Source organism: Chrysochloris asiatica, unplaced genomic scaffold (genome assembly GCF_000296735.1).
Source record: "Chrysochloris asiatica unplaced genomic scaffold, ChrAsi1.0 scaffold00045, whole genome shotgun sequence".
NCBI classification, from domain to species: Eukaryota; Metazoa; Chordata; class Mammalia; order Afrosoricida; family Chrysochloridae; genus Chrysochloris; species Chrysochloris asiatica.
The window spans coordinates 4982543-5007590 of NW_006408563.1; the positions used below are offsets into that span (position 1 = coordinate 4982543).

A 25048-nucleotide genomic window follows, 5' to 3' on the forward strand; every position below is an offset into this window, starting at 1 on the left:
CATCATTTCTATCACTAAGGCTATATTTTCCAACTACTGAAACATCAATTCTTCTAAGGTCTTCCTTTTTTGCTGTCCAGTTTTCACATGTATATGAGGTTATTGAAAATTCAAAGGCTTGTGTCAGGCACACCTTAATCCTCAAGCTGACATCTTTGTTCTTCAATTATGTTAGCTATAATTCAAAACAAGCCTAAATCTTATTTCAATAGTTATTTGTACTCTATAGCAGAAATAACCCAACCTATCAGAACAGACAAAAGCTATGGAAGACCAATCAGGTATCAACAACTGACCGCATCAGTCCTGCCTGCTTACACATGAGAGGCATGCTCACCATTGAGATAGCATTTACAACCAAATTGTATCACCTGCAGTTTACCCAGTCTTTTCAAAATGGGAAAATAATTTGTTTGTCTCTGAAGTGAATAATACTTCACAAGCTTGAAAGTTTTATTTATTTATACCCACTTCTACAAGGAACATGAAACTATGAATAAATCATGCCTTGACCTTGTATTCCTACATAGGAACAGCTAGTTTCAACTCTCTCTGTCTCATTCTTTAATGACACTTTTTCTTATTATTCTACAAACTCTTCACAAGTCTTTCACATGCTTAAAGGCAGACTCCAAATTTTTATATGGCATATTACCAACACACTGATTTCAACCACACGATTATTTACCATGATTATGTGAGAGGAATGCCAGACGACTGAACAAATCTATCTTGTTCCTTAGAAGCAAAGATGGCGAGACTTCATCACTTATACTTTCAATATGCTATTAGAAGGAACTAGTCCCTGGAGAAGGACATCACCAAGGACTTGGTAAAGTACAAGATCAGCAAAAACAAAAAAGTTTCTCAGTAAGATGGATTAACACAGTGGCCAAAACAATGGGTTTAAACACAGTAATGATTGTGAGGATGGTTGCAGGATGGGGCAGTGGTTCACTGTGTGGTAAACAGAGTCTCTGCGAGCCAGAATATACCCAGTGGCACCAAACCACAATGTGAAAGGCACACAACAAACAGCAAAGAGGGAATATAAAGATTAAACAAAGGTATTGTCTATTTCAGTTTTTTATACTCTCCATGGAGGGCTGGGGCTTATCAAAAGGAATGGGGGCATGTAGAGATAGCAAAAAATATACTAAAAATCCAAAAGTGTAATGAGTTCATTATAAGATCTGTAACAAAGAGGAAAGCCTGGGTTAAAAGAAACGAGGTTGGTAAAAGCAAATTTAGCTTTTGCAGATATTGAGTCTGAGATGTTTCTCAATGATTCAGATGAAGAAGTCTAACAGGAGGAAATAATGTGGTAATGAAGCTGAGAAGAGATGTCAGGACATATACATTTATACGTCATTCATAGAAGCAATATTAAAAGTCAAGGAAATTATAAAATACCTATAGAATAAGAAGAGACTAAAAGAATAAATATCGAAGTAGCCATCAATATATTGCTATGCGTCAGAACCAACTCTTTGGCACTTAAAAACAATAACAACTATGCATGGGGTCCTGATTCTGCTGGATAACAGTAGAAAACTATACCCCTGTCCACATGTAATTTACAGCCTGTTGTTGTTGTTAGTTGCCATCAAATGGGTACCTACTCAAAGCGACCCTATGCACAACAGAACGAAACACTGCTTGGTCCTGGGCTAGCCTCACAACTGTTGCCATGCTTGAGCCCATTGATGCTGCCACTTTGCCAATCCATCTCGCTGGGGATCTTCCTCTTTTTCTCTGACCCTCCACTTTACCAAACATGATATACCTCTCCTGATAATATGTCCGTAGTATGAGAGAAAAGTATGGCCATCCTTGCCTCCAAAAAGCACTTTGGCTGTACTTCTTTAAGGACAGATCTGTTTGTTCTTTTGGCAGCCCATGGTACTTTTAATATTCTCCTCCAACACTGTAAATAGGATGCATCAATTCTGCTAAGGTTCTCCTTATTCACTGTCCAACTTTAGCATGCATATGAGGTTACTGAAAATACGATGGCTAGGGTCAGATGCAACTTAGTCCTCAAGCTGACATCTTTGCTCTTCAACACTTCTAAAAGGTCTTCTGCAACAGATTTGCCTAATGCAATACGTTGTTTGATTTCTTGACTGCTGCTTCCATGAGTGTTGATGGTTATCCAAGAAAAATGAAGTTCTTGACAACTTCAATCTTTTCTCCATTGATAAGAATGTTGTTTATTGGTCCAGTGGTGAGGATTTTTGTTTTCTTTACATTGAGATGTAATCCATACCAAAGGCTGTGATCTTTGATCTTCATCAGTAAGTATTTTAAGTCCTCTTCACTTTCAGCAAGCAAGGTTGTATCATCTGTGTATCGCAGGTTGTTAATGAGCCTAGTGGACATTAATCAAAGGGTAGTATCTCCTTATTAATTCTAAGATCACTCTTAAGTTACTTAGGCCACAACCATGACTGAATCTGTCTGACATTCTTTTTCATTACTATAATCATTTCAGCATTTCCTCACCAAATATTCCTCCCATACCAAAGACAACCACTCTGTCATGCAGTCAATTCTGACTCATAGTGACCTTATATAAGTGAGCAGACTGCTTCATTTTTTTCACACAAAGGAGCTGCCAATCATAAAGCAGCAGTCCAACACCTAAGCCACGTAAGATTATCTATGTAGTAAATCTCCTTTTTCCATTTATACCATTAAATACACATGCCACAGCATCATCCACAAATACTATGTTCTACATTCTACTTGGGTAAGTAGTGACTGAGATCTTAAAAAATCATGCGTATCATCTAAGGTGTAATTATTGGTCTGTCCATGTATGGAAGAAAGAATAATGAAAATTGAAGATGCTTGGCATCAATCAGTCCAATGGGCAAACAACATATGAACATCAGTTATCATGACAGTGAGATGAGAAGAACTAGATGGTGCCTGGCTACCACTACCTACTACTCAGAAACAGCTCACATTAGAAAGCACTGGACAAAGTGGGACAAAATGTGGAACACAACTCAAACTCAAAATTAATAATTTAGAAAAAGACCAGGCTTCCTGGTTAGAAAGAAACTAGAGGAACTCAAGACCATGGCCTTCAACCACCCTTCAGGTATAGAAGGGAACTTTCCCTTGTGTTCCAATTTTCAGCTAAGCAATTCATGGGTTTATAGAGGCTCAACAACACTAGTAAGGTATGCTCACCATGTAATGGTCAACCATTTAAGATTAAAAGAGCATCACAATATAAGCTTTATAAAACAAAACAAAAAACAAACATACATAAAAAAGACAACTGTTTACCTAAGGACAAAGTTGAGAAAGGATGGGAGGAGGAGGATGGAATGGAAAAAAACTACAATGAAAAAGTTGGACAACCACTGTTACATGGAGAGGATAGCAATCAACTACTCTGGCAGTTCCCTGTCAATGTACTGTTGCAGCTGTTAATGACATATCTTTAGCAAAATTTTACTTGCCTGTGATATTAATGATGTTGTCCAATGTTTTCTGCATTCCATTGAGTCACTTCTCTTTGGAATTAACTAAAATATGCATCTCTTCCAATCAGTTGGCCAGGAAGCTATCTTCCAAATTTCTTGGCATAGATAAGTGAGTGTGTCAGTGCTGCATCAGTTATTTAAAAGATTTCGTGTGTATTCCATCAACTCGTTGAGCATTGGGGTTTTTTGGTTGTTGTTTTGTTTTTTAGTGTTTTATTGTAAATTATAGGATAGTTTGTTTACATGGGAGATCATTAGTTTTACATTCATTCTATTGTATATCGTTTCATTGCCATGGTTACAATCCCCTCCATGCATCATCAACCAACCAAACAGTATGGTATACACTGCAAGCCTGCCTCCTACCCTCCCCCTGCCCCCCCCCTTCATTTTCATCACACAGTCGCTCTCCCTCTCTGGATCTAAAGTCCCCAGCTTGAGCATTTTGCCAATGCCTTCTTTATCAGTGCACCCTGGACTTCCTCCTTCAGTAGCACTGGGTCTTGATCATATGCTGTCTCTTGGAATGACTGAACATCAAACATTTCTTTTTGGTACAGTGACTCTGCGTATTCTTTTCATCTCCTTTGGATGCTTTCTGCCTCATTCAATATTTTGCCCACATTTTTGTTGTTAAGTGCTATCAAGCCAATTGCAACTCATAGTGACCCTATTGTATAGGGTTTCTGACAAGCAGCTGGTGAGCTTGAACTACCGACCTTGCAGTTCAAACTGACCTTGCAGTCCAGCACATTAACCCACAGCACCACACCAGGACTTAAGTTTTGCCCATAGAATCCTTCGATATGGCAAGTACAGGTTTGAATTTTTTCTTCTAATCCCTCAGCTTGAGAAATGCTGAGCGTGTTCTTCCCTTTTGGTTTTCTAACTCCACATCTTTGCACACATTTCATTAAGATACCTGACTTTGTCTTCCTGAGCTATTTTTGTTTGGTTGTTTGGAATTTTCTGTTCAGCTCTTTTACTTGCTCATTTCTTCCATTTGCTTTAGTATCCCTATTCTGGAGAACAAGTTTCAGGCTGGTTCTCAATGGTCTGTGCAGAATGGCAGGGGCAGTAAGCATGGATCATTGGAAAGGTTGGAATTATCAGCTGGTTGAGGGATGTGGTTTAGTTCCTCTGTAATAAGGAAAGTGACCACTAGGTGTGGGGCTATAGCCCTGGTCCAGATGACACTTAAGGGTCATGTCAGGAAGAGTGCCCCTGTTCCTCTGACAGAGTCCTTGTAGCCCTGTGACCAGAAGCCACAGAGCTGAGGGTGGGGCAGTACCAGGCAGGGACTCTACCCCTCAAATAGACCATGTCGGTAATCTTTTCTTCAAAGCTATCCCAACACTTTTCAAAACAAATACATATTTCTTTCTGGAATCATATCTTTAAAACCCTAATACAGAGACATTTTATACTTTATAAAGAATTTGAAAGGCCTGAATTTGAGAACTAAAAAAAAAAAGGAACTCAGAGCCACAAATAAGGTCAACACATTGCAGGGTTCATTGAAGAGCTACTCCCAAAGATTCTTAACATTCCTAAACCAGCAAATATTTTCTCTGTAGTGTTCTTCATGAGAGCAATGGATTTGCTAAAAGTGTACCCTGAAAACACTTATATCAAATATTTACATAAGCCGAAGTTCCTATTCAACACAAGGCTTTTCAACTAATGCTCAATAAACATGGAGAAGAATAAGATGAAAGAAAGGGAGAGAACTGTAAGAGACTGATTACTCCTTGGAATGCTTCACCCTGCCTCATCTAGTACGACTTCACTAATGAGCACAGGAGACAAATTCGTATTACTTCTGCTCTCTGACATTCACATATCTAACAGAAAACGATTATCAGAAAACATAGCCAAAGGAATAAGCCCTGCTAATGAATCCAAATTCTCAAAGGCTATTTATTTGCCTATAAGTTCTTCGGAATGGATTTCCCCACTGCCAAAATGTGTTTATAAGGAACGTTGTTTAAAAGCCAGAATCAATTTTTAAATGTGGAAATACAAATGGTCTTTCATAGAAAATCTTTATAAAATACATTCCCATTCACTATCATGTCAAACAGGAAAATCAGCATTCTTTAATATTTTACACCAATGATCAAATGTTTACCTTCGGCATCTAACTTTCAGGAAGTGGAGAGTATTTATCCATGCTCCTCTGGCAAGAATTTCATTACCCTTCTACTGGTAGGGTAAGGGAACGGCAAGAAAATTACTGAAGAAAAGTACTGGGGCGTCTGAAAAGTGGTACTGGGAAAAGATCAATAAACCATTTAAAAAAACAAAAAAATCTCTAAAAACAAAGAACAGAGGTTAAAGATGTTGACAAGAAAGAGAATCTATCTCCTTGTCAGGCAGGCAGGATAAAAACAAGGTAAAATGAAAAAAAAAAAAAATATCTCCTAGTGTGTCCAGAATCCAGCGGGGCTTGTAAGCCCTCCCTCCCTCCCTGTTGCGCTCCCCAGCAGGGGTGGTTAACCAGCAGCTACCTATTAACCTCCCCTGAACTGGTTTTCAGCACAGGTACAAAATCAGCTATGTCAAGTATCCCAGAAATCTCCTCAACAGAATCCATCATGAAACCTTAGACACCATCATGGATGCCAGCCACACACAGCATAGAAAAAGTGAGAAACAGGACATCAACACCTAAGAGCAGAAGTGCACAAATAGGCATCAACACATGAAGCGGAACCACTTTGCACCTTAACCTCTTACAATAAATACACCTTAGACTGTACGCATGGCGAGATGCTGCTGCCTATGGCACGTCTCCCCTTCAGGTATTATTTGTCCATATTATAATAAACCTCTTTTATAGTATATTTCATGACTTTCTAGTCTTCTAAAGCCCAACCTGGTATTACTACAACTCAACTCCCAGATGCACAGAACGCAGGAATTTCTTCATTACCTAAAAAAAGCCCAGTATCTAAGGACAAGCAATTGATATTTTATTCCTTATTCAAGTTTTACCATCCCAGACATTTTCTACCTTGAGTCCTGGTGTGGCGCAGTAGGACAAGCACTGGACTGCTAACCATAAGGTCTCAGAGGTTCAAACCTACTAACTGCTCCTCGGAAACTCTATACAGGTTTGCTATGAGTTGGAACTGACTTAGCAGAACTTTAACAAAAACAGTACATCAGAATGGGTTGATTGCAGAGATATGAGAACCCAGCTCATCTTCCATAATTTCTTAAAAAACGTACAATATTTTTCACTGCATTCCTTGTTTTGAAGATGGTTACTTTTCATTGAAAAGATGTGTTATTTTGATAAAATGTAATGGACTTATTTTTAAATGTGTTTAAAAAATATGTTCCTCTTTCTACAGAAACCATATTACCTTAAGATCATCAGGGTCTTCAAGAATTTAAGAGAACAAAGAAATCTCAAGAGCACAAGTTTGAACAGCCTGTATCAGAGTCCAACAATTCTAAGTTGAAAAGAGAAAACGGTATCTGATTATCATGCCAATGAGGCCTTTATTCATGCAGCACTCTGTTTGGTTATTATATGTGAAAGGAGAAAATCAACTACAGTTGGGTATCATTCCCATGGACCAAGGGAAAAGACCCCAACGTCTTCAACAGCAGCATCTGCCTGACACTTTCCCTGGTATTCCTGTTCAGCATATAGGAAACAACAAGGAAAAATGAACCATCAGCAGCACTTAGTGAGAACCGTGTAGCTGGGAATCCTTCCTGAGTTTTCTTTTAGAGTGACATAGGGGGATAGCAGGAAGATTACTGGCCCATTTCCAAGGATGAAAAACTCTAACAAGTCCATTCTGACTTTAATGGCAATCCTATCAGGTAGTTGTTGTTATTGTTATTGTCAACTGCTGTCATGTCAGTTCCGACTCATAGCGACCCTGTATAGTGTTTCGGAGGAACAGATGATGGGTTTAAACTGCTGACCTAGCCATTTGCAGTCCGGGGCTGATCCTACAGTGCTACACCAGGAGTCCATTAGGTTGTTAAAACAGGGAAAGAAGCAGGTCCCAAGTTACTCTAGGTATGTCCTGTTTCAGCAGAAAACAAGCCAACCTCAGCAAATGGGAGTGTTGGAGGGAGGGGGGTGAGGGTGGGAGAGAGAAGACAGTTTGCAAGATGATATAAAGTTAGCTAAGGGGGTGGGGAGGGAACCATTGTAAGCTGAAATAAAGTTAGTTGATGGTAAGTTGAAACCTGAGGAAACAGGATTCAAGAAATGTATATGGCCCAATTCCCCCAGGCACTCAAACCTGGAGACCAGCCCACTGCCCTTACAAAGGCATATATAAAGAAAAAACCAACTTGTACTTGGGGCTCCAACTCCTTCTTAACTGGGAGGTCACTCTTACCTCTCTTTGTGAGAAAGCCTATGCTTATAAGAAGCCTATCTTTTATTTCCCTAAGCCTCTTTGGTCCTGTGAGTTAAGGTGCTTGACTGCAAAGTCAATTTGAACAGCAAGATCGGTGGTTCAAGCTCACTAGGTGCTTCTTGGAAACCCAATGCAGGATCGCTATGGGTCGGACCTGACTTCATGGCACTTAACAACTTGTTTGTCTAACTTCTTTTGCGTGGAGAATGTTATGTCTTCCCTATTATTTAGAAGGATAGTAACACCATTCTAGGGACCACAATTCAACAATGACCACTCGCATGTGTTTCAGAGTGAACTTCATGCTGCTGGGCTTTGAATGGCTCTGCTCTTTTGGTAGTAAATCATCAGGCCTTTTTGAGAGACACCACTGGGTAGACTGGACACACCAACCTTCTACGGTATTCAAGCACTTAACTGTCTGCACCACACAGGGATTCCCTAGGTACAAACTTAAAAAAGTTATGACTGGTGAGGAACTGACTGTCTAAAAAGTGACCTTAGAACACGTTGTTCTTAATAGACGAAAATGACTCCTAAAGCTGGTTGGACTTAGCAGGAATCCTGACCTGAAGGAAGAGTGGGGATAAGGTAGGGTGTCCTGGCAAAGCATCAGCACTGACCCACTCAGCCATGTAGGCAAGTATCTTTATTCTGGAAAGGAAGGACATTAGAGTTTAAACCCAACTGAACTGCTCCCAACATTCGAGGACAACTTGGCAATTTATTCTCTTAATGATTTAATTTTTGACATAAACCACACAGCAACATTGCATGTCCAATAAATGCACTTATGTATTCAGAAGGAAAATTATATGGAGATAAGATCAAGCTAGATTTGGTAGCACCTTTTTTAGGAATTACAAAGTATCATGTAATAGCTACTACTATTGGACATTAATGACATTTGTAAAAGAATTTAAAGGGCCAAAAATTATTTTACAAAGGGAAAAAAAAATCATTGAACAACAAAAGCAGCAACTTGTTTATACAGGGTCAAATGTAAAACAGGAGTGGTCACTTCAGAAATGCCCTGTAACCTTCTAGAGACCAGACCAAAACGTAACTAGATGTTGCCATGGCTCACTAATGATTTATTATACATCATCTGAACCCTTTCCAGAGACAGTATTGACATAACAGTAAATTACCATCTTCTTAAAGAACAAACATTCATCTATCTTATTTATTTTCATAGCCATTCTGCCTGTCCACCACCCACCCAACTTAGCACATTCCCTGGCAAACTATAGGTATTCCATAAAATGTCTTTATCTGTTTTTCAATGTTTAATGACAGGGGCGGAGTGGGGAGGACATTTCTCTTCACTAGACTTGGAAGTTTTATAAAAAGTTGCCAAGACCAGTTGCAAGTGGATAGTTACAATGATAAACGCGGTTGAAATGGAAACTATCGATAGGAGAGAACTTTGCAGACTAAAGGAGACAGGAGAGGTGATGGAAATTTATAATTTAGAAGGGCTAATACTCAATAAACATTTGTTGAAAAGCACCATCCCAGGAGGAAACAGATGATAAGCAAATGTGCTATCTGGAGACCTCGTTGAGAGCTATCAGCAAGCACTTCACACCTCTTCCAGAGACCTTTAGGGTTGGAGGTGAGCATCCATAGCAACCTTTTCAAGTAGAACCAATTTGCTCTGGGGTTCCCATATAGAACAAAAACAGGTTTTGCTCAGAACTCTCCCATTTCTGGGAGCTAATGGTATTAATGACAGGATTCCATTAAATAGTAACAGTTTCCAGTATTATGTTTAGCTTTAAGAGGATCCTTGACTTGGACCTCAGTATCTGTGTTCCAAACTTGTTTCTACATCACACCCACTCAGAAGGACTAGGGTTTAGCTCCTGCTCAATGCACCTCAGGCACAGCCAATGCCTAGTTGTTAGTGGAGGTGTGCATGCTCCACTGTGATGCTCTACAGCTTTTACTGAAGCTTCTAGATTAAGACTTCCAATAAACTCAGTCAATGAAGACCATAACAGTCTGATCCCATTGTCTCCATGAGTCTGGGGTCAAACGTGACAGCAGCTAAAAATAACTTCATGTGTTTTAAAGTCAAATTAGCATTCATTTTCTTATTAATCTTCCATATGAAATTAAGATTGCATTTAAGATGTAGCAAAGCCCATAAAAGTGTTTTTATTTGACTTGTACAGCATTTGAAAGATTTGCATAGAAATCTGACTTTCTAGTTGTTCTGGGGGAAAAAATGAAAAATGAATCATACAGTCAGCAACACTGAGCCTACATTCCAGTGGGAAAGTAATCAACTGACTCTGACCAATGATCTTGCTAATTCTACAAGGTGTTAAAAGGTGTACCCTCAACCTGGTCAGTCTCCAACATGTAAGTCTTAATGTGACCCCTCTCATTCATTTGAGTTTCATGCCCAACTCCACTGGCTGAGTTGGGAATTCCTGTTTCACATGAAAACTTCAGAGGATCCCACTTTCCAGTGGCAGCTACCTAAAGGATTGGCTGAGGATACTGAAAGAAATTATACTGTCTGGGCTAAACAACACAAAGGCCCAATTTTGTCAGCATTCCAAAGATTATTCTAATTAAGTAATAGAAAGTTAAAAACTCAGCTATCGATTATTCTTTAGGTCAAGAGCATTTGATAACACTTCAATAAAACAGTAACATCTCTAAGAATGCAAATTGAGGAGTTAGCATTTTCTGAGATCAGCAAATTCTAGACTGCAACTACAGCTAGCGAATGCTAAAACACCTGGATGAATGTCAGAGCTGGCCTGGCTACTTAAACTTTCAAGGACGAAGATATTTGCTAAACATACTCCAATAGAAATGAAACCAAGCTGTACATTTTAATATCAATAAGCTTTTAAAAATGTCTACAAAGATCATAGAGAGTGATTGGGAACTTGACTATCTCTTTGTGTAGTTGATTAGGAATGAATAAAATACTCATAGACACATTAGTAATAGCAGATTGGATCCTGAAAATAAGTTAAGATCCTTCAATATGATGACTTTTGTTGGATCCTAGAGCCAATTTTGTTTTTAATGTTAGAAACTGACTTAATGGAAATGAATAAAAATTATTTGAAACTCACAAGAGCTCTACTTATATTTTCTAGAAATTTATGTAACCATGCAAATGACATGTGTCTATTAAATAACCTAGGCTTAGCTCACCACAGTTCGTAAGGAAAAATCACATGTTTATTGTACATTCTGAAAGTTTGCAATGTTTCACCATTTAACATTCCTTTCGACTTTAAGGTAAGTGAGGGAAAGAATGGTACATGAGGCTTATGACTTGCAAATCAGTCGAAATCAATGGTGAACCTCCTTCATAAAATGTTTTGTTAAGATAGCTTGTTTACTAAGAGATGTTTTAAAAACTTGGAAGAAATAATTAATAATATATTTTTGTGCAGAAGGAGTTCTGGTGGTGCTGTAAGATAAGCAACATACTGTTACCCATAATTTCAGTATTTCAAACTCACCAGTCATTTGAGGAAGAAAGATGAAGCTTTCTGCTCCTGTAAGATTTACAGGCTTGGAATTGCTATATACGGTCACCATGAGTAGGAATCGACTATATGACAGTGGGTTATTTTGGTTGTAGGATGCAGAAAGAGTCTTGGTGATGCTATAGGGTAAGCACTGGACTTCAAACTGCAAGGACGACAATTCAAATCTACCATCCACTCACAGGAAAAAGCTGAGATCTTTGCAACTTTAGAAACCCTAGACAGGGTCACTATGAGTTGGGATCAACTCAAGAGCAGGGGAATTTAAGGTGCAGTATACAATGAGTCCTGGTGTGGTGCAGTGGGTTAATGCACCAGACTGCAAAGCCATTTGAACTTCAAGGTTGGCGGTTCACCAGCTGCTCCTCCAAAACACTATACAGAGTCGATATGCATCAGAACCACCTTGATGGCACTTAACAACAACAACAAAATACAATGAGTGAGAAATTTTATACGGTAAGAACAAAAAAGAAAATGTGTAAGTCAACCACATGCCTAGTACTTGATCTTGATCTCTGCTTTGCCTCTTCCCTTCTGTAAGAGTTTGACCTGAAGAATTTAATGAGGTACTTGTTTTTTTGTTGTTGTTGTGGTTGTTAACTTTTAGTCTTCAAAGTGTCTTTGAATAAAGATCAAAATACAAAGTTTCATATGTCTCATATACAAAATGGAAAATTTTAATGTCATGTAGCAATCAGGACAATGATCAGCCACAGTATGGAACTTTACAACAGCTGCACGTTAGCCTTTCATGGCTTAGTAGATTCGAAGCATGTCTAAGTCATCGCCTTCTAGCACAGGCCACCTAGTAGGTGACACCGAACACCTGTATGACAAAACTCTGTAGAAACTATGAGAAACAAATGTAAAGATGTTGTATCCAAAAATCTGTCAAACATTGTTTTCCATTTTTAAAAACTAAGAACTATTTTGATAGTTTTTAAAGTTTAGTTGCAGGCAACCAAGGTTTATTAAAGTACATTATCAGGACAATGTCATGGAGAAAAATCATGACCATATATATTTACTATTGATGATTCAGTACAGTGAAGAAGTGTTTCAATACCAGGTATTTCAGTATACTCTTCAGGCAAATATAGATAAGCGAATCATCACTATTTATGTATTTGTTTATGATTTTATGAAAATGTAAAGATGATTTAAAACATTCTATCATAGATACTGGGAGTGGGCAGGAAGGGAGAAGTAATCACTGGTTAGAGGGCAGACATGTGCCAACTTAGGTGATGGGGAAGGCAATTAAAAATAAATATATCATTTTAAAATGTCTCATATCTCCTGAACTAGAATATAAGGCACAATCAATGAAGGACAGATGTTCTGGTGTGTCACTGTGGTATAATGTGCTGGACTGCAAGTTTGGTTTGAACTGCGAGGCCAGCTGTTCATACTTATCAGCCACTCATTGGAAACCCTACACAGGATCGCTGTAAGCCTGGACCAACTCGAAGCCACTTAGCCGACAATGACATTGAAGGACAATGTCTTTTCATTCTTTCTATCCCCAAAGCACTTAGCACAATGCTGTGTACATTGAACATGCTCAATCAATATTTGTTGCTTGATTTTACAGCTGATGGGGAAAGATCAAATCACATGAGATGAGTCCCCAAGAAAAGATTTTTACTCTAGGTCTAGTGTCTCTGCTCTTTGTCTCCTGATTCCTTTGGTCCATGTAACATGCAGTGTCTGACTCACTGCCTCACCTTCTTCTTCCATAGATATACAGGACATTATTTCAAGGATGTGTGCGGTGTGTAATGATAAGATTTGGAACATGAAGTCAGCAGAGATGAGGGCTAGGAGGTCATAGCATGCAGTTTTCATTCAACATCTCATTCAGTCCATGGTTTTCAATTCAGGTTATTGGAATAGTAACTATCAGAATAGTTTGTGTACTAAAGCTAAAGTTCATTCTGTGGCTCCAAAAGGTTCAGGTAGCTTCATTTAAAAAAAAAAAAAGGTCTCAAAATGATTTATTTTTAAGCATATATAGACTTCATAAAGCTACCAACCCTGTTCCAATTATCTTTACCTAGCCTCGGTTCCTCTAGGAGGAATTAAATTATAAACCATAACTATTAATAAATAGGAATTGCTGAGAAAACAAGTATAATGATAAAGAGCAAACTGGGAATAGCTTCCTCTCTTTCTCCTCCAGTTCTTTATACTCCTAGCAAGAGAAGTAAGTGACCGGGCACTGGAATGGAATGTTTGGGTCTAACAACAGACTCACTCAGGCCTATTACAATCACTTGACCGAAGGAAGCCCCTATGAAGCAGCAGTTTAAAAATGACTAACAAGACTAGGCCACCCATGCTGTGCTTCCTGAGACACCATCATCCTGCCCTCAATGGCTCAGGCTGTGACCCCCTCACTACTAGTGTAAGCCTCTTTGGCTGTCACACATTGAGAGCTGATGTGAAACAATATTTCAAGTGTGCAAGGCAGCTCACATTGAGAAACAGTACATAAAACAAAACCACCTTTCAAAATGTAAAACTGGAAACAGGGACAGTAACTCTGAAGAATAGTTCAGAAAGAACAGATCTGAGCTAAGAGTTTCACTTTTGCCAAGAACATGCTTTCAGAACAATGGGATGTGTTTCTTAACATACCTAAGGGATTTCTCATTTTAAAGTGATTGGCCTAAGGTCTTCTCTTCAGTCCTAAAACCTTAAGGTGGTAGAGAATGAAGTAGGTCTGAAAATAACCCTAAAACAAGGTATTGCACTAGGAACATTTTGGGAATTAACTTGATTCTGTTACTAGGTATGGTCAAGTTGTTTCTGACTCTTAGTGGCCCTACGTACAACAGAACAAAACACTGTTCAGTCCTATGCAGCCTTGCATCATACTCACAAGAGTTACTGTCTTTAAGTCCATTGTTACAACTGCTATGCCAATCCATCTTGCTGAGAGTCTTTCCTCTTTTATCACTGACCCTCCACTTTGTCACGTATGTCCTTCTCCAGAAACTGGTCCCTCTTGATAACATGCCATAAGTATGTGAGATGAAGTCATGCCATGCTCACTTTTAATGAGCATTCTGGTTGTGTTTATTTCATGTTGTTGTTAGATGTTATCAAGTCAATTCCAACTCAAAGAGACTCTATATACACCAGAATGGAACACTGACCCATCAGTATCATTCTCACATTTTTTGCCATATCTGAGTCCATTGTTACAGCCAGTGTCAGCCCATATCATTTAGGGTCTTCATCTTTTTTTTTTTTTCTACAACACTTTATAATTTGACCTTCAGCGTTATAATATGTGTACATTCAAAACCTTATATCTACTTTTACACTTCATGACAAGCTAGCTAACCGTTACATACATAATTTGAATGTAATTTCCTTTGTGATGCTACGGTACATTGAGTTATTGGTAACTGGACAGGGCATTTAACAGCAACACTAAAGAAAAGCAGCAGCAAGGGATCTGCAATTTCAGCAAATGAACTTATCAAGTCGCTGAAGTTATCTCTATATTAAAACTCTATATTATACATGTACACTAGAATACATGTGTAAGAATGTTCACTATAGCCGTGTTTACAATAGCCCCAAATTGGAAACAAACCACATGGTCATCAAGACAATGGATAACTAAATATTGGCATGTTAATACAAAGGAATTCCATTTGTTGTTGTTAGGTGTCATTGAGTCAGTACTGATTCATAGTGACTCTATGCACACCAGAACGAAACATTGCCCAGTCCTGAGCCAAGCTCACAGTCATTGCTATGCCAGATTCCACTGCTGCCGCCATTGTGTCAATCCATCTCATTGGGGGTCTTCGATTTTTCTTCAACTATCCAATTTATGAAACCTGATATTCAGTGACATGTCCCTCCTGATAAAATGTCTTAAGTATGAGAGACAAAATTTGGCCACCCTGGCTTCCAATGAGCACTCAGGCTATACTTCTTCCAACACAGATTTGTTTGTCCTTTTGCCAGTCCATGCTTTTTTAATATTCTCCTCCAACACCATGGCTCAAATGCATCAATTATTTTACAGTCTTCCTTATTCACTGTCCAGCTTAAGCATGCATATGAGGTTACTGAAAATACAATGGCTTGGGTCAGGCGTACCTAAGTCCTCAAATTGACACCTTTGCTCTTCAACCCTTTAAGAAGGTCTTGTGCAACAGATGTTGCCTAAAGCAGTAAGTCATTTAATTTTTTTGACTGCTGCTTCCATGAGTGTTGATAGTTAATCCAAGCAAAATGAAGTCTTCGACAATTTCAATCTTTTCTCTATTGATATGGATGTTGTTTATTGGTCCAGTGGTGAGGATTTTTGTCTTCTTTACATTGAGGTGCAAGCCATACTGAAGGTTGTGGTCTTTGATCTTTATTAGTAAGTACTTTAAGTCCTCTTCACTTTCAGCAATCAAGGTTGCATCATCTGCCTATTGCAGATTGTTAATGAGACTTCCTCCAATAATAAAGCCTTCCTCCTATAATAAACCTTCTCTGATTATTTGCTCAGCATACAGATTGAATAAATATGGTGAAAGAATACAACCCTGTCGCACACTTCTCCTAATTTTAAATCATTAAGCGTTCCCATGTTCTGTTTGAACAACTGCCTCTTGGTCTATATGCAGATTCCTCATGAGCACAATTAAGGAGCTCTGGTAGTGTAGTGGTTATGAATCAGGCTCCGAATCACAAGGTCAGCAGTTGGAAACTACCAGCTGTTCCATGGGAGAAAGATGAGGCATTATGCTCCCGTAAAGATTTATAGCCTCAGAAACCCAGTACAGGGTCGCTATAAGTTGGAACCAACTCCATGGCACACAGCCACCACCATGAGCACAATTAAGTGCTCCGAAATACTAATATTTCATATTGTTGTCCATAGTTTTTTATGATCCATACAATTAAAAGACTTTTGCATAGTCAATAAAGCACAGGTAAACATCTTTTTGGTATTCTCTGCTTTCAGCCAAGATCAATCTGATGTCAGCAATGATATCCCTCATTCCACGTCCTCTTCTGATTCCAGCTTCAACCTCTGGAAGTTCTCTGTCAATGTATGCGTGGAACTGTTTGTATATCTTTAGTAAACCTTTGCCAATGCCTTCAATGCTCCTTGGATTCTTTCCTTCAGGATCACTGGCTCTTGATCATATGCTACCTCTTGCAATGGCTGAACATCAACCATTTCTTTGTGGTATAGTGACTCTGTGCATTCCTTACATTTTATTTTGATACTTTCTGCATCATTCAATAATTTGCCCAGAGAATTGTTCAATACCACAGGTCAAGATATGAATTTTTTTCAAGTTCCCTGAACTTGAAAAATGCTGAGCGCATTCATCCCCCTTGGTTTTGTAATTCCAGTTCTTTGTACATTTTGTTATAATAGTTGACTTTGTCTTCTCATGTGGACCTTTGAAATTTTCTGTTCAGCTCTTGTACCTCCTCACTTCTGCCATTTGCTTTAGCATCTCTACGCTGGAGAGCAAGTTTCAGAGTCTCCTCTGACATCCATTTGGGTCTTTTCCTTCTTTTCTGTCTTCTTAATAATCTTTTGCTTTCTTCCTGTATGAAGTTCTTGAGGTCATCCCACAACTCTACTGGTCTTTGATATTTAGTGTCTAATGCATCAAATCTGTTCTTGAGATGGTCTCTAAATTCAGGTGGGATATGTTCAAGATTATATTTTGTCTCTTGTGGACTTGTTTAAATTTTCTTCATCTTCAACCTGAAGTTGCTTATGAGCAACAGATGGTCTGTTCCACAGTCTGCCCCTGGCCTTGTTTTGGCTGATGATATGGAGCTTTTCCATTGTCTCTTTTCACAAACATAAGTCAATTTGATTTCTGTGTATTCCATTTGGTAAGGTCCATGTATATAGCTGTCTTTTATGTCGTTAAAAAAAGGTATTTGCAATAAACAAGTCATTGGTCTTGGAAAATTCCATCATACAATCTCCAGCATCACTTCTATCACCAAGGCCATATTTTCCAATCAGTGCTCCTCTTTGTTTCCATCCTTTGCATTCAAATCAACAATAATGATCAATACATCTTGATTGCATGATTGATCAATTTCAAACTGAAGAAGTTGGTAGAATTATTCATTTTCATCATCACTGGCTTTAGTGGTTGGTGTGTAAATTTAATAATAGTGGTAATAACTGGGCTTCCTTCTAGACGTATGGATATTATTATATCACAGACAATGTTGTATTTCATGACAGATCTTGATATGTCCTTTTTATTGACGAATGTGATGCCATTCCTCTTCACTCTGTCATTCCTGTCATAGTAAACCAAGTGATTGTCAAATTCCAAATGGCCAATACAGTCCATTTCAGTTCACTAATGCCTAGGATACTCATGTATATGTGTTTCATTTCATTTTTGACAATTCCCAATTTTCCAAGATTCATACTTCATACATTCCATGTTCTAATGACTAATGGATGTTTACAAATGTTTCTCTTCATTTTGAGTTGTGCCCCATCAGCAAATGAATGCCCTGAGGGCTTTACTCTATGAGAGTCATCACGGTCAACTCTACTTTGAAAAGGCAGCTTTTCCCTTGTCATATTTTGATTGCCTTACATCCTGAAGGGCTCATCTTCCAGCAGTATATCTGACAATATTCTGGTGGTCTTCATTATGTTTCAATATTCAATCATTGGTGCTGACAGAATTCCACTGCTATTCATAAAGTTTTCAGTGACTAGATACTTGGAAGTAGCCCATTTGTCTCTCCTTCTTCCTAGTCTGTCTTCATCTGGAAGCTCATCTGAAAGCTGTCCACCATGGTATTTAAAATACCACGGTATATCTTCCAGAATCACAGCAACACACAAGCCAACACAGTACAACTAACTGACAGACGAGTGGTGGAAGGGAATTCCATACAACTATGAAAATTAACAAACTAAAGCTACATATAATAGCATGGATAACTCTCTACATGGTGGTGGTTGTCTGCTGACAAGTTGATTCCAAATCATAGCTACTCTGTAGAGGATTTTCATGGGTGTAAGTATTCACAGGAGCAGGAAGCCTCATCTTTCTCCCATGGATTGCCTGCTGGGGTATAATTGCTGACTTTGTGGCTAGCAGCCCAGTGTGTAATCCATTACACCACCAGGACTCTTTGTTGTTGTTGTTGTTGCTAGGTGCCCTCAAGTCAATTCCAACTCATAGTGACCCTATGCACAACAGAACGAACCACTGCACGGTCCAGTGCCATCCTGACAATTGTTACAATTAGTCTACTGCTGCTACTATTCTGCTTTTCGTCTTCTTGGGGGTCTTCCTCTCCTCTGCTGACTCTTCACTTTACAAGCATGATGTCCTTCTCTATGGACTGGTCTCTCGTAACAACATGTCCAAAATATGAGAGATGAAGTTCTGCCATCCTGGCTTCAAAGCACCAATGCATAGTTGAACAAAAGCATATGACATAAAACTGCATGAGTACAATCAAATAAAGTTCAGAAAAGAGCATTGTTGTTGTTAGGTACCAAAGAGTCAGCACCGACTCATAGCAACACTATGCACAAGAGAATAAAACACTGCCCAATCCTGGGCCAACCTCACAACTGTTGCCACACTTGAGCCAACTGAGGCTGCCACTTTGACAGTCCATCTCGCTGGGGGTCTTCCTCTTTTTTGCTGAACCTCCATCTTACCAAACATGAAATCCTTCTCCAGCGACTGGTCCCTCCTGATAATATGCCCAAAGTGTAAGAGACCTTCAAGGAGCACTCTGGCTGCACTTCTTCCAACACAGATCTGTTGGTTCTTTTGGCAGCCCATGGTACTTTCAATATTCTCCTCCAATACCATAACTCAAAAAGTATCAATTCTTCTATGATCTTCCTTATTCACTGTCAAACTTTTGCATGCATATGAGGTTACTGAAAATACCATGGCTTGGGTCAAGTACACCTTCGTCCTCAAGCTGACATCTTTGCTCTTAAACACTTTAAATAGGTCTTGTGCAACAGATGTGCCTAATGCAATATGTCATTTGATTTCTTGACTGCTGCTTCCATGAGTGTTGATAGTTGATCCAAGATGATGTCCTTGACAACTTCAATCTTTTGTCCATTGATAAGAACATTGTTTATTTGTCTAATGGTGAGGATTTTTGTTTTTTTATAATGAGATGCAATCATACCAAAGGCTTTGGTCTTTGATCTTCATCAGTAAGTATTTTAAGTGCTCTTCACTTTCAGCAAGCAAGGTTGTATCATCTGCATATCACAGGTTGTTAATGAACCTTCCTCCAATCTTGATGTCACGTTTTTCTTCATATAACCCAGAATCTCCGATTATTTGCCCAGCACACAGGTTGAATAAGTATGGTGAAAGAATACAACCCTGTCACACATCTTTCCTAATTTTAAACCACCATTCAATGTTCCCATGTTCTGTCGAGCAACTACCTCTTGATCCAGGTACAGATTCCTCATAAGCACAATTAAGTGTTCTGGTATACTCATACTTTGTAATGTTGTCCATAGCTTGTCATGATACACACAACCAAAAGTCTTTGAATAGTCAATAAAGCACAGGTAAACATCTTTCTGATATTCTTGCTTTCAGCCAAGATCCATCAGACATCCACAATGATATCCCTCATTCCACATCCTCTTCTGAATCTGGATTGAACCTCTGGAAGTTCTCTGTCAATGTATGCTTGCAGCAATTTCTGTTATTACCTTTAGTATAAAACTTCACTCACATGAGATATCAAAGATATTGTCCAATGATGTCCACATTCCATTGGGTCACCTCTCTTTGTACGGATCTCTTCCAATCAATTGGCCAAATAGCTATCTTCCACATTTCTTGGTATAGATGAACAAGTGCCTCCAGTGCCATCTCACTTTCTTGAAAGATTTCAATTTTTATTCCATCAATTCCTGGTGCCTTGTTCTTTGCCAATGTAGCAGTAAATTAACAGGTTTAGATTTAATACTTAACTAGTAAAACTATTTATTTTTTAAACCAGAAACAATAATAATAAAATTCAGAATAGTGATTACCTCTATAGGAGGGGACACAATTTTAGTTGGATTGAGGACACTTGAGAGAAACAATCCATTTCTTGACCATGGAAATAGTCATAACAGGTGTGGTGGTGGTGGCCATGTGCTGTGGAGTCGGTTCCAACTCACAGCGACCCTGTACAGGGTTTCCGAGGCTGTGTCTAAATTCCATAACCTATAATTTGTTTTTCTTATACATTATTTATTCATATATGTAGGATATATCTCCTATTTAGAAATATGCTGAAATAAATGGAATCTTACTTCAAAACTAAATAAGCTAATATATAGAATGGTAAACTAGTGAACATATCTGTGCTTTGACTAGAACCAGAAAGTATCCATAGGAAAGAATGGAGAAAGAAATCTTACAGCAGTCACACCTAATGATCAAACTCATCGAGAAAAGTCCTGAGAAGGCACAGATGATTCAGAAAATATATCTCACTTATATTACACTGCCGCAACAAGAAAGCAAACAACAAAGTGTGAAAGAGGTGTTTTCTTCACATCCTGTTGAAAATTTTAACTGTTCACTTTTGATATTTAATGAAAAAATCTTTGGCCCTTCCTTGCCCAAAGAAGCTATATAATTATGCCATATTTTTGCAGCTCAGTAACTCAGTTATCATTATGAAATACTTTGGTAGTGAAGTACTCTATCTAACAAGAATTGACTCATAGAAACCATCATCCATCCCTTAGTTTATAGCAGTCAGGTGGCTTGTACATACTATGATGCTGGAAGCTGTGGCACTGGTCTTCCAAATCCTAGCAGGGTCACTCAGTGAAGGACAGGTTTCAGCAGAGCTTTCAGACTTAACTAAACTAGAAGGAAGTGCTGGGCAATTTAAAAATTAGCCAATTAAAAGCTTAAGGTAAGGGCAGAAAATTGGGAGAGGCACTTGGGGAGTTACATCGTCTGCTCACCTAATGCTCACTTTGGTGTCTGCAGCACCCTTCACTTCCTTCTTGAGCAATAAAAACTGAATCCAGAAAGTCACCATGTCCATTCTCAAGATTCTTGCCAGAGAGATCTTTAACTCCTGTGGAAACCCAACTCTTGCGGTTGATTTTTACACCACAAAAGGTCTCTTCAGAGCTGCTGTGTCCAGTGGTGCCTCAACTGGTATCTACGAGGCCCTGGAGCTATGCAACAGTGACAAGACCTGCTATCTGGGGAAAGGTGTCTCAAAGACTGTTGAGAACATCAATAAAACTATTATGCCTGCCCTGGTTAGCAGGAAGATTGACTAACTGTTGATGGATGGAACTGAGAACAAATCACTATTTGGGGCCAGTGCCATTCTGGGTGTGTCCCTTGCTGACTGCAAGGCTGGAGCTGTTGAGAAGAGGGTTCTCCTGTACTGTCACACTGCTGACTTGGCTGGTAATTCGGAAGTCATCCTGCCAGTTCCCGCTTTTAATGTCGTCAACAGTGGCTCTCATACCACCAATAAGCTGGCCATGCAGGAGTTTATGATCCTCCCCATCGGAGCATCAAACTTAAAGGAAACCTTGCTTATCGGAGCCGAGGTTTACCACAATCTGAAGAACATCATCAAAGAGAAGTATGGGAAGGATGCTACCAACATGGGGGATGAAGGCAGGTTTGCCCCTAACATCCAGGAAAACAAAGAATCCCTGGAGCTACTTAAGAATGCGATTGGAAAAGCTGGTTCCACTGATAAGGCGGAGATCGGCATGGACCTAGCTGCCTCAGAGTTCTTCCAGTCTGGGAAGTATGACTCCAGCAGGTACATCTCACCTGACTGGCTGGCAGACCTGTACAAGTCCTTCATCAAGGACTACCCAGTGGTGTCTATCAAGGACCCCTTTGACCAGGATGACTGGGACGCTTGGACGAAGTTTACTTCCACTTCAGGGATCTAGGTGGTAGGGGACAATCTCACAGTGACCACCCCAAATTGAATTGCCAAGGCCGTGAGCAGGAAGGCATGCAACTGCCTCCTGCTCAAAGTGACTGAGTCTCTTCAGGCATGCAAGCTGGCCCAGTCCAATGGGTGGGGCGTCATGGTGTCTCATTGTTCTGGGGAGACTGGGGATACCTTCACTGCTGACCTGGTTGTGGGTCTCTACACTGGGCAGATCAAGACGGGTGCATCATGCTGATCTGAGCGCTTGGCCAAGTACAACCAGGTCCTCAGAATTGAAGAGGAGCTGGGCAGCAAGGCTAAGTTTGCCGGCCAAAAGTTCAGAAACGCATTCGACAGCTAAGCTGTGGGCAGGCAAGCCTCCAGTCAGCTAATTCGACCTCTGCCCCTGATGTGGACTGCAGCCTCTGATGTCAGACCAGTACAGCAGGGCCTCTGGTAGTTAGCGTCCTTCTCCCGAACCTGCTGATGTTCTCACTGTGTCATTAGAGCTGCAGCCCAAGCCAAGCTTGACCATCTAGAACCCTGTTGGAAACCCTAGCTGTGTGAGCAACCCAAATCATTGTTTTTCTCACCGTGCTTCCCACCAAGTGTCAGGTCATGTGTACTCCAGTGTGATCCCCAAGGTGCCAACAGATAGCATCCCCAGTGGTCTCGTGTGCAAAATAAAAAAAGCAGCAGTAACCCATAAAAAATAATAATAATAATTTTTATTTAGAAGTTTAAGGTAAGTCAACATCAAAAAGTATTAAAACAATGATAAAGGGGCTAAATCACCATCAATACAAGACTCGCTCCTATGAGATAAAGTTCAAACATACTTCCACCTGCCCTGCCTCTACTTCTTTGGCGGGTTTGATAATTCATTATAATGGCTGCACAGAACACAAAGATACTATTCACAATAAGGGGGTTTATTAGGGAAGAGACAGGCTGTAATTCAGGATCAAGACTCACCCAGGATACAATTCTTCCATCAGGATACCTTCTAGTACTGACTAGCACTTGACCTCTCGACCTCTGCTTTACTTCAATTAGGCAAGGGTTGGTTACAAAGCTCTTTTTGCTGTTCTGAGGTGCCCTCAAGTAGGTTCTGAGATAGTGATCCCATGCACAACAAAATGACACACTGTCAAGTTCTGCACCATCCTCACAATTGTTGTTATTACCTTTTAACTCACTGCCGCTGCCACTGCGTCAATCCATATGGTTGGGGGTCTTCCTCTCCTTCACTGACCTTCCACTTTACCAAGCACGATGTCCTTCTCCAGGCATTAGTCAATCCAAAATAGATGTTTGAAATACAAGAGACAAAGTTTCTCCATTCTGATTTCTATGGAGCACTCTGGCTGTACTCCTTCCAATACAGATTTGTGTGTTCTTCTGGTAGTCCATGGGACTTTCAATATGTTTCTTCAACACTCTAATTCAAATGCATCAATTCTCCTATGGTCTGCTTTATTCACTGTCCAACATTTACATGCATATGAGGCGACTGAAAATACCATGACTTGAGTCAGGTGCACCTAAGTCCTCAAACTAAAGCCTGTGCTCTTGAACACTTTAAAAATGTTTTGTACACCACATCTGCCTAATGCAATATGTCATTTGATTTTCTCAATACTGCTTCCATGACTGGATCAAAGTAAAAATAAGCCTTTAACAACTTCAATCTTTTCTCTGTTTATCATGATGTTATATTGGTCCAATTGAGAGAATTTTTGTTTACTTTACATTGAGATGCAACCTATATCAAAGACTCAAGACTTTGATCTTCATTAGTAGGTATTTTAAGTCCTCTTCACTTTCAGCAAGCCAGGTTATATCATCTGTCTAATGCAGGCTGTTGATAACTCTCCCTCTAATCATGATGTCAAGTTCTTCTTCATATAATCCAGTTTATCAGATTATTTGCTCAGCATATAGACTGAATAATTATGGTGAAAGAATACAACCCTGGTTTGTATCTTTCCTGATTTTAAACCATTAAACATCCCCTTGTTCTGTTCTAACAACTGCCTTTTGGTCTATGTGCAAGTTCTTCATGAGCACAATTAAGTGTCTGGCATGTCCATTCTTCACTATGTTATTCCTAATCTATCATGATCTACACAGTTGAATGTCTTTGAAATAGTCAATAAAGCACAAGTGAACATCTTTCTGGTTTTCTCTTCTTTCAGTGAACACTCCCTTGAATCTGGTTTGAATTTCTGGAAGATGATGAGTTTTTACAACAGTTTTTGCATCATCTTCAGCAAAATTTTACTTGCATGTGATATTAATGAAATTGTTTAATGATTTCCCCATTCTGCTAAATCACTTCTTTCTGGTATGGGCACAAATGCAGATCTTTTCCAATAAGTTGGCCAGGTACCTCTCTTCCAAATTCCTTGTCATAGAGGAGTGAGTGTCTTCAGTGCTGTATCAGTTTATTGAAAGATTCCAATTGGTATTCTATCATTTCCTGGAGCCTTGTTTTACACCAGTATCTTCAGGACAGTTTAGAAGTCTTCCTTCGGTATCATTGGCTCTTGATCATATGCTACTAATTGAAATGGTTGAAAATTTTGGATAGTATGACTCTGTATTCCTTTAGCCCTCCTATGATGCTTTCTGCATTATTCAATATTTTGCCTATAGAATCCTTCAATATTGCAAATGGATATGTGAATTTTTT

The 25048-nt window shown here is 39.3% G+C and overlaps 1 protein-coding gene and 1 pseudogene across 3 annotated transcripts in view; one reads left to right on the forward strand and one right to left on the reverse strand.

Annotated features, from left to right (window-relative positions):
* Positions 1-25048, reverse strand: part of PARD3B (par-3 family cell polarity regulator beta) — a 1706387-nt gene that overhangs the window by 1499959 nt on the left and 181380 nt on the right. The window lies entirely within an intron of this gene.
* On the forward strand, positions 21482-22714 carry LOC102825343 (annotated as a pseudogene).